This window comes from Hordeum vulgare, chromosome 3H (genome assembly GCF_904849725.1).
Source record: "Hordeum vulgare subsp. vulgare chromosome 3H, MorexV3_pseudomolecules_assembly, whole genome shotgun sequence".
NCBI lineage: Eukaryota > Viridiplantae > Streptophyta > Magnoliopsida > Poales > Poaceae > Hordeum > Hordeum vulgare.
This window is the reverse complement of record NC_058520.1, coordinates 276,632,861-276,643,830: the sequence shown is the minus strand read 5'-3', so window position 1 is coordinate 276,643,830 and position 10,970 is coordinate 276,632,861.

Sequence of the window (10,970 nt, the reverse complement as noted above, 5' to 3'; positions counted from 1 at the left end):
TGAATGCAAATGGAATAGAACAAAGATTAGAATCACGTGAGACACTTTGTTTTGCCGTTTAACAAACATCAAATGTGATTAGGACAAATATGGACAGATATAGAATTTAACACATGGGGTCATTTTGGACATGCTATATGTCGTTTCCGACCTCATTTAAAATGCCTAGATAGGTAGTCTATTTGTGCTTCACCCCTTGTCATGTTTAACAACATTTAATATTTCCATGGAAATAAATGGGATTGAACTAAATAATTAAACGTGGAGTTTATTCAATATCCAACTCGTTGCATATTGAGCTTCACTTATTGTGTAGAGTTTGCGTGATGTGAATTGCCATGCCATGTGTCGGAATTCTGGGAATGGGGGTACCCAGACCTGCCTGCCTCCGGCCCAGGGCTGGCCCACTTCATCGACCTAAAACCAACGGGCCTGGCATCACTCAATACAAGGCCCTTGCGAGGGGCCAAGCCTCGCAAGGAGGAGCAGCATCAAGACCCACAAGGGGCCTCCTCGGGACCCCTCCGGAGCGGCGGATATTCCGAGGCGAGGCCCGGCCTCAGGAGTCACGTGAGACACAAGGGAAGGACTGGCGAGCAGTATACAGCAGAGCGGAGCAGTTTCCTCTTTGGTGCAAAGGGGGCAAGGACGAACGCAGGATCGTAAGGCATCGTATAAAGGTTTCCATTCAGGTGTAACAAGACCCTGGCCGCCCGTCGGCAAGACACACGTCACCCCCGAGTATGTCCCTACAGCACGGGCACCTGCCGTGGAGCCGAAGACCACTTTGGGTAGGCGAGCATGTTCCCCTGTCTCCCTTCGAAATTGGCCGTTGTGGGATCCCTTCTCGCCAAAACTACAAGGGAAGAGGACCAAGGCCGCCACTATAGATATATGATAGGTTGCTTCGTAGAGGGGATCCGATCGACTCTCATTCACACACCAACACACCACTAGGCTATCCAGCCTCAGGAGGCCGAAGAACAGTATACTAGTTCTTCCACCAACCTCCATGAAAGGCAATCCACCAAAGCAGGACTAGGGTTTTATGCTTCGGAGTGGCCCGAACCTGGGTATACTATTGTGCTCTGTGTTTTCCTCACCATCGAGTGAGTCCCTCGTCGTTCCCATCGAATAGCGAGCTAGGCGAGGTTAGGCTGTGAGAGATCTTCGTACAAGCCCATGAGTTCAAATCTTTAGGGTTTTTGGGAGCCCGAAATCCGACACCATGCCTTGCATAATTTAAACTGATCATGCATCTTATGTGTTGTGCATCATGCCGTGTATGTGCCGTGGTGAATATAATGCGTTGATTCTTGTTTTCGTTTTGCTTCGTCTCGATAGAGTTCCCGACGCGCGTCGGAGTGTGAGGATCCGTTCGACTACGTCGGTTCGTCTGCTTCGCGGGGTCGTTCTCTTTCCAAGCTAGATCACAGGCAAGATGATCATTTCCCTAGATATTATTACTATCAATGCCATCCTAGTTGTCTCGGTTCTTTCGTTGTGTCTTGTTGCCTACCACCTGTTAAATTTCAGCCTCTCAACATTGCCATGAAACCTCCAACCTTCTACAACCTAGCAAACCACTGTTTGGCTATGTTACCGCTTGCTTAACCATGTTTCACCGTTGTTAGTTGCAGGTGCAGTTGCTTCCATGTGATAACATGGGTTCCTTGCTTGGTAAAAGGTAGAAGGCTAGACTTTCTTGCTTGGTATTTTGTTCCGTCTTTGTCGTCTTAGTTTCGGCTACCGGTGTTATATTCCATAATGAGCGCTCCTAACATGATCGGGATTGTTATGGGCACCCCCTTGATAATTCATCTTGGTATAAAACTGGTCTGCCAAGGTCCAACTTTGGTTCTACATTTTCCTAATAACTAATGAACCACATTGGGAGTAATTTACCCGAGGAAATTTAATCAACCCCCGGGCCAGTGGTCCGCATGACTGTTGGTCCAAACTGGGCGATGTCCAGCACCCCCTGGTCACCCGCGGTTTCAGCCAACCCGACGTCTTGCCGATCTGGTAGTGCCCTGACAACGAGATACGCGACTCCTAACGAGTCTGTTGGCTCGCCGGGCGGCCTTGCTAGATTAGTTTGACCTTTCATGAAATATCTTGTGCATCGGGATTCTGGTGAAGCTTTGAGTTACCTTAGAGTTTAGGTTTTCCACTAAGGAATCCGAGTATATCACCAGTTTCGTGATCGAGGCTTTCTATGCGGCTTGTGATAATTTGTGATGGAATAGTTGGAGCACCCCTGCAGGGTTAAATCTTTCGGAAACCGTGCCCGTGGTTATGTGGCAACGTCGAAACTTTGTTTAACATCCGGTTCTAGAAAACTTGAAGTAAGCTGAATTAAAATATGCCAACTGTGTCCGTAACCGTAACTGTCTCTTTCGTGAGCTCCTTCTCCGGCTGAGGACACGGTGGGGTTATGTGTGACGTAAGTAGGTGTTAAGGATCATTAATTTGATCATCAGTAGTTCATGTCCGCTATGCGTAGATCTTCTCCCACGTTTATTCTTCTACTCATAAGTTAGCCACCTCAAATAAATGCTTAGTCGCATGCTGCAGCCTCACCACTTAACCATACCTCACCCATTAAGTTTTGTTGTCTTGATACCTTTGGAAATTATATTTCTGAGTCCCTATGGCTCACAGACTACTACAACACCTGTTGCAAGTACAGGTAAAGTGATATTATGACGTGAGCGCGATGATCGTGCTTTTGGAGTTTCTTCTTCTTCATCATCGATCTAGGATGGGCTCCACGCCGGCAGCCTGGGATAGCAAGGATGGACGTCATTCTTTTATCATTTGTTTTCGTCCGTAGTCGAACCCTGCTCTTCTACATGATGAACGATTATGTTGTTGTATTGGTGTGACTCTGATGTAGCTTGTGGCGAGTGTAATCCAATTCCATATACTCATTTCTTCAGTACATGTACTTGTAACGATATCCGTTCTTTCGAAATGGCAAGATGCACTTCTATCCCTGTCGAGGCCCTCGTGCCAAAATAAGGATAGGATCGCATCTGGGGTGTTACAAACATGTTCACTATCCACATCCCAGCCAGTCCCATGATCTCATCACGATCCATCCCGATCTCATCACGATCCATCCCGATCTCATCACGATCCATCCCGATCTAGTGCCTAACGAACGACACCTCCGTGTTCAGCACACGTATAGCTCGATGACGATCAACCTTCTTGATCCAGCAAGAGGGGCAGAGAGGTGGATGAGTTCACCAACATGGTGGCGTGGTGGTGGTGGTGGTGAACTAATCCAGCAGGGCTTCACCTAAGCACCGCCGGATTAGACTAGAGGAGAAACAGATCTAGAGGGAGAGAGAGGCAACCGTGGCTGATTTATGTGTGTCCAAAAACCCTCAATAGCTCTAATATATATAGCAGGAGGGAGGGAAGAGGCTATGCTCTAGGTTTTCCCCTTTGGGTCGGCTGAACTCGGCAGGAGAGGAGGAGTCCTCCTCCAATCGTTGTAGGTTTAGGATTCCATCCTTCCCACTTGGAAACTCTTTCCGCCTTTGGCGTTTTTGCCTTATTCCTCCACTCCAACTGCATGGGCCCTTAGGTGAGGCTTCGGCAAGCCCACTAGGGGATGGTCTACCTCCTCTCACAGCCCATGAAGCCTTTGGGTCGTCAGACCCCTCCTGTTGGTCCCCCAGTACCCTCCCGACACTCCTGGTACACTACCAATGAGCCTGAAACTTTTCCGGTGACCAAAACAGGACTTCCTATATATCAATCTTTACCTCCGGACCATTATGGAGCTCCTTATGACGTCCAGGATCTCATCGGACTCCAAACGACCTTAGGTCACCAACACTTATAACTCAACTATACCAAAACGTCACCGAACCTTAAGTGTGTAGACCTTGTGGGTTTGTGAACTATTCAGACATGGCGTGAGACAATCTCGGTAAAAAACCAATCGCGAGACCTGGATGCCCATATTGGCTCCGACATATTCTATGAACATATCTATCGGTTGAACCACTATGTCAAGGATTAAGTTAGTCCCGTATACTGTTCGCTTTGTTCTTCGGTATGTTACTCAATTCTCGGTATCTCTATAACTTGTTCAATCTCGTTATCGGCAAGTCTCTTTACTCGTTCCGTAATACAAGATCCCGTGACTAACTCCTTAGTAACATTTCTTGCAAGGCTTGTTGTGATGTTGTATTACCGAGTGGGCCCCGATATACCTCTCCGTCAAACGGAGTGACAAATCCGAGTCTTGATCCACGCCAACCCAACAGACACCTTCGGAGATACCTGTAGAGTACCTTTATAGTCACCCAGTAACGTTGTGACGTTTGATACACACAAGGTATTCCTGTGGTGTCCCGGAGTTGCATGATCTCATGGTCACAGGAAGAGATACATTGACATGCAGAAAACAGTAGCTATAAACTTACATGATCATGTGCTACATTTATAGTTTGGGTCTTGTTCATCACATCATTCTCCTAATGGCGTGATCCCTTTATCAAGTGACAACACTTGTCTATGGCCAGGAAACCTTGACCATCTTTGATCAACGAGATAGTCAACTACAGGCTCACTAGGGACAGTGTGTTGTCTATGTATCCACACATGTATTTGAGTTTCCAATCAATACAATTCTAGCATGGATAATAAACTATTATCATGAACAAGGAAATATATTAATAACCAATTTATTATTGAATCTAGGACATATTTCCAACAGTCTCCCACTTGCACTAGAGTCAATAGTCTATTTCACATCACTATGTGATTGTAATGAATCTAACAGCCATACCGTTCTGGGCTTGATCATTTCTTGCTTGTGAGAGAGGTTTAATCCACGGGTTTGAACCTTTCAGATCCATGTGTACTTTTAAAATCTCTATGCCATCATATAGATTCTTCTACCACGCGCCATTTGGAACTATCCCAAATGACTGCTCCACTACATGAATCCGATTTGCTACTCAGAGTTATTAGGATTAGTGTCAAAGCTTGCATCTACGTAAATCTTTACGACAAACTCTTTAATAACCTCCATAATCGAGAAAAATTCCTTAGTCCACTAGTTACTCAGGATAACTTTGACCACTCTTCAGCGACTCAATCTTGGATCACTCTTTGTACCCCTTGACAGACTCATGGCAAGGCACACATCACGTGCGGTACACAGCATGGCATACTTTAGAGCCTACGACTAAGGCATAGGGGACGACCTTCGCTCTTTCTCTTTCTTCTGCGAAGGTCGGGCTTTGAGTCTTACTCAAATTCACACCTTACAACAAAGCCAAGAACTCCTTCTTTGCCGATCTATTTTGAATTACTTCAAAAACTTCTCGAGGCATGCATTTCATTGAAAGTTCTATGAAGTGCTTTGATCTATCTCCATAGATCTTGATGCTTGATGGGGTTATAGTCCCAGGGTAGGGTCATAGGCCTGCCCTATAGGTCCTACCCAAGGACTACCCTTCATAGAGGGAAAGGCCCTTAGACAGTTCCGACTGAACTAAGGACTCCTCCCATCATCCAGTCGGTGACGAGCATTCGGAGCGTATTCAACTTACCGACTGGATTCCACTATGTACATCATAACCTCCCAGGAGGACAACGGTCATACGTTTTCATACACCATTATTAGCATTTAAGGCATACGTTACATGTAACGTAGGCATTTATTCACCACTAATCCACCCCTGTCCGCCGGGCCATTGTGAAGGGCAGCGCACTCTATATAAGCCGCCCTTCCCCACTGGTGCAGGGGTTGGCATTTACTGTAACCCTATATTCCACTCGACACTAAGCTCCCAAGAGCACTGAGATGTAGGTCTTTTACCTCCACCATAGAGGGGCCTGAACTCATACAACCTCACCGTAGCTAAGGCTCTGCCCATTCTTTCGTACCCTACACATCTACTGTTAGACTTATACCCACGATAGTTGGCGCCCACCGTGGGGCAGGCGTCTAAGCGACTTCCGGCGAGTTTGCAACTTCATCTTCTCATCATGTCGTCCGGTGGAGATTTGTGCATGGGTCGTGAGATCCTCTTTGGCGCACTCTCTTTCATCGTCGACGATTCGGCATGGCTTCGGGATGCGCCTCTTGACGTCGAGGCGCTCCCCAGTCGTGGGGCTACGCACTTCTGTCCCGGTGCCCGCGACATTCTTCTTCTCCAGCAATCGACCCCGGTGTCGATCTTCGCTCCCGTCACGCGCTGCAACAAGCGGTTCCCCCGTCCGCGGCTCCAGCGTTAGGTGCGACACGCCTAGGCGCGACAGAATGCGTCCTCTCAAGTGTTGGCCTCGAGCCGGTTGTGGTCACGTCGCCGTCCCAGTGCTTGGACTCAGTTCCGACTGAGTTACCTTCCGAGTACTTGTGTCGCGGGCCTGCAGCCGAAGTTTTCATGGCCGATTCCCATGAGAGTCCCCGCCGAACTGGGCGGAACGAGCATGAGGTTGGCGAATCATCCGGTGCTCGCCGTCAACATCACCGTTTTGCCAGTCGACGCACTCGTCAGAGCAACGTCGAGGTGTTCCGCACACCCGTCCTCAACCTAGCAGCCGCTGCCAATATAGTCGATTCCCTCCAACCGACTGACTCATACGGTGCAGCAGCAGAATTCGGCGGTCTCCCAGTCGCACAACAGGATCCACAACAGTTCTGTTCATGCGAACATGCATCGGTCGGTTTTCAGCCCCGACTCTCATCAGAGATGCAGAGGGGGCAGCCGTTCCATGAATCCTGAAGATCGTCGCCGTTCACGCACTCCTCCACGGGGTGGGACTTACGGGCCCCGACATCACGATGATCGGCATTCAGTCGGTGACGCGTATGATCCAAGGCCCGACGCAAGAGGGTACATCGCCCAGAGGAAGGTCGCCAAGAGTCGAGCCCACCGTGATGGTCACGATAGAGACCGTCCGAGTGGAAGCAGGACCATCGTCTCTGGTCCCGATTGCTTTAGTCGGGCCATCTGTTCAGCTGACATCCCTCCCAACTTCCGATTGGCAACGGGGATCAACAAGTTCACAGGAGAATCCAAGCTAGAAACGTGGCTGGACGACTACCGAGTGCCGGTCCAGATCGCTGGCGGAGATGACCAGGTCGCCATGAAACATCTCCCCCTGATGCTCGATGGCTAGGCACGAGCGTGGCTGAACCAGTTTGCCCCTTCAAGCATCTACAGCTGGGCAGATCTGGCCCGAGTCTTCATCAGGACCTTCGAGGGCACGTGCAAACGCCCTGCTGGTCTCGTGGAGCTCCAGCACTGTGTCCAGAAGCAGAATGAGCCCCTGCGCGATTTCATCCAGCGTTGGACGACCCTCTACCACACGGTGGAGAACGTCACAGAGCACCAAGCAGTCTGCGCCTTCAAGGCAGGCGTGCGGTACAGAGATCTGTACCTGAAGTTCGGTCGGACATGCGACATCTCCATGAGCAAGATGATGGAGATAGCCGCACGCTATGCAAATGGCGAAGAAGAGGACCGCATACGTAGTGGCAAGCATAAGGCAGTCGCCGATGGAGATGGAAACAGCAATCGGAAGCAGATGCAGAAAGCTCCGTCCACTCCGCAGGCAGAGGCAACAGCCGTTACCAATGCCAAGTTCAAGGGCATGGGGAAAGCTCAGTACACCCCCAAGAAGAAGCAGTTCGGGAACTCCATCCTGGATCAGCCATGTCGAATCCACACGAAGATGGACGAAGAAGGCAACGCCATATTCCCGAAGCACACCACTCGGCAATGTCACCACTTGATCCAAGGGTTCGGCGAAGGGCAGCCGAGTGAAAAGGACAATGAACAGGATGATGAGGACAAGGAGGATCCGCTCCCCCAAGTCCATGGAACACTGATGATTTTTGCTGACGTGGAAAGCAAGAGTCGACTAAAGCTGGTGAACAGAGAGGTGAACATGGGAACCCCAACCAACCCCACGTTTCTCAAATGGTCTCAGACTGCGATCACCTTTGACCAGTCGGACCATCCAGCACACGTGCCCACCCCAGGGAGGCAGGCTCTGGTCGTCTACCCGGTGGTGGAAGGAGTCCAACTGCGCAAAATCCTCATGGACGGCGGCAACGGCTTGAACATCATGTACGCTGACACTCTCAAGGGGATGGGCATTCCGATGTCCAAACTTAGCGAGAGCAGCATGTAGTTCCACGGAGTCGTCCCTAGACGAAAGGCCAAGTCACTCGGCCAGATCGCGTTGGACGTCGTTTTCGGCTCCGACAAGAACTTCCGCAAGGAAAAGCTGACATTCGAGGTGGTGGACTTCCAGAGTGCGTACCATGCGATTCTGGGCCGTCCGGCGTATGCGCGTTTCATGGCCCGTCCATGTTACGTGTATCTGAAGCTGAAGATGCCGGGTCCCAAAGGTGTGATCACTGTCACAGGAATCGGCAGCGGGCCGAGGAGTGTCTGCAGCAGGGGTCGAGGATTGCCGATCAGCAGATGGCTATCCTCGAGCTGGATGAGTCCAAGAAGACAGCCGACCCTGCTGACTTGATGCGTTCGAAGAATCCAGCTTCGGAGTCCGCATTCCAGTCGGCGGGAGACACAAAGAAAGTCAGCATCCACCCGACGGATGACACCGCCGCCCCGACGAACATCCCCACCACCCTTGATCCAAAATAGGAAGCCGAGCTCATCCAATTCCTCCGTGAGAACTGGGACATTTTCGCATGGAAGCCCCCTGACATGCCAGGTGTACCCAGGGAGTTGGCTGAGCACCGACTGCATGTGGATCCTGCTGCTCGGCCCGTCCGAGAACGCCTGTGTTGGTCCGCCGCGCACAAGAGGAAGGCAATCGGAGAGGAGGTGGCTAAACTTTTGGTAGCCAACTTCATTCGCGAGGTACACCACTCCGAGTGGCTCGCCAATGTCGTCATGGTGCCCAAGAAGGACAAGTCTCTCCGAATGTGCATCGACGTCAAGCATCTCAATAAGGTCTGCTCGAAAGACCAATTCCCGCTCCCCCGCGTTGATCAAATTGTTGATTCTACTGCGGGTTGCGAGCGTTTGTCATTCCTTGATGCCTACTCGGGCTATCATCAGATCCGTCTGTATGGTCCCGATGAATTAAAAACAGCCTTCATCACCCCATTCAGGTGCTTCTGCTACATCACTATGCCATTCGGTTTGAAGAATGTAGGAGCAACTTTTATGCGCATGATCCAAAAATGCCTCCTTGACCAGATCGGTCGAAATGTGGAGGCGTATATGGATGATATCGTAGTCAAGTCACGCAAAGGTTCCGACCTGCTGACTGACTTGGCAGAAACATTTGCCAACCTTCGTAGGTACGATATCAAGCTCAACCCTGCCAAGTGTTCATTCGGTGTTCCCAGCGGAAAGTTACTCGGTGTCTTCGTTTCCGAACGAGGAATCGATGTCAACCCCGAAAATATCGGGACCATCGTCCGAATGGAGCGGCCGGTCACAATACATGATGTTCAAAGGCTCACAGGTTGCCTAGCGGCTTTGAGCAGGTTTATCGCTCGACTCGGCGAGAGGGCGTTTCCTATGTACCGACTCATGAAGAAATCAGATACTTTCGAGTGGACAGACGAAGCCCAAATTGCATTCGACGACCTCAAAGCCCTGCTTTCAAACCAACCGGTTCTTACTGCCCCGCTCAGTAAAGAACCCCTTCTTCTGTACATCGCGGCTACAAATCAAGTCGTCAGCACTGTTCTCACAATCGAACGCGAAGAAGAAGGCAAAGCATACAAGGTTCAACGGCCGGTATATTATGTCTCCGAAGTCCTGACTCCTTCCAAGCAGAGGTATCCCCATTATCAAAAGCTTATTTACGGGATCTACATGACTGCAAAGAATTTGGCTCATTATTTCCAAGACCACTCGGTGTCTGTCATTTCTCATGCTCCGTTGTCGGAAATCCTCCACAATCGGGACGCATCAGGCCCAGTGGCAAAGTGGGCAATGGAGATGTTATACCGCGACATCAAGTTCGAAGCCAAGAAGGCTATAAAGTCTCAAGCTCTGGCTGACTTCATAGCAGAATGGGTAGAACAACAGCAACTGACTCACATCTACTCGGCTCATTCGACCATGTTCTTCGATGGGTCCAAGATGTTGAATGGCTCCGGCGCTGTCGTAGTGATCATATCGCCAAAAGGTGATAAACTTAAGTATGTGTTGCAGATACATTTTGATTCTTCCAATAATGAGGTAGAGTACGAAGCTCTCCTTTACGGATTGCGTATGGCCATCACACTCGGCGTCCGTCGCCTGATGGTCTACGGTGATTCAGATTTGGTGGTTAATCAAGTCATGAAGGAGTGGGATGTAAGGAACCCCACCATGACTGCATACTGCAACGCAGTAAGGAAGCTCGAGAAGAAGTTTGAATGTCTGGAACTTCACCATGTTCCACGACTAAAAAACCAAGCAGCTGACGAATTGGCAAAACTTGGATCCACTCGGAGACCGGTCCCGAGTGATGTCTGCCTCGAGCACCTACACCTTCCCTCAGTAAAAGAAGATCCTTTCACAGAGGAACTAGTACAACCGAAGAGCTCAACAAATCCGACTAAAGTTGAGTTCCCTGCAGTGGTTGATTTGATCATGGAGATTCTTGCTCTCATCCCGATTGGACTGTGTCGTTCATTGCGTACATCCTGAGGCAAGAATTACCAGAAGACGAAGTCCAAGCGAGGAAGATCGTCCGCAGGTCGATGTCCTTCACTGTCATTGATGGCCATTTGTACAAAGAAAGTGTTTCAGGCGTCCTTCATCGGTGCATCTCCCATGAGGAGGCACAGTTGATCTTGGAAGAAAATCACTCGGGAACCTACGGCCATCATGCCTCTTCAAGAGCAATCTTCGCCAAAGCATTCAGAGCTGGCTTCTTCTGGTTGCAGGCGAATGAAATGGCAAAAGATATGGTCGACCGATGCGAAGACTGTCAGTTCTATTCGAATAAGTCCCAAA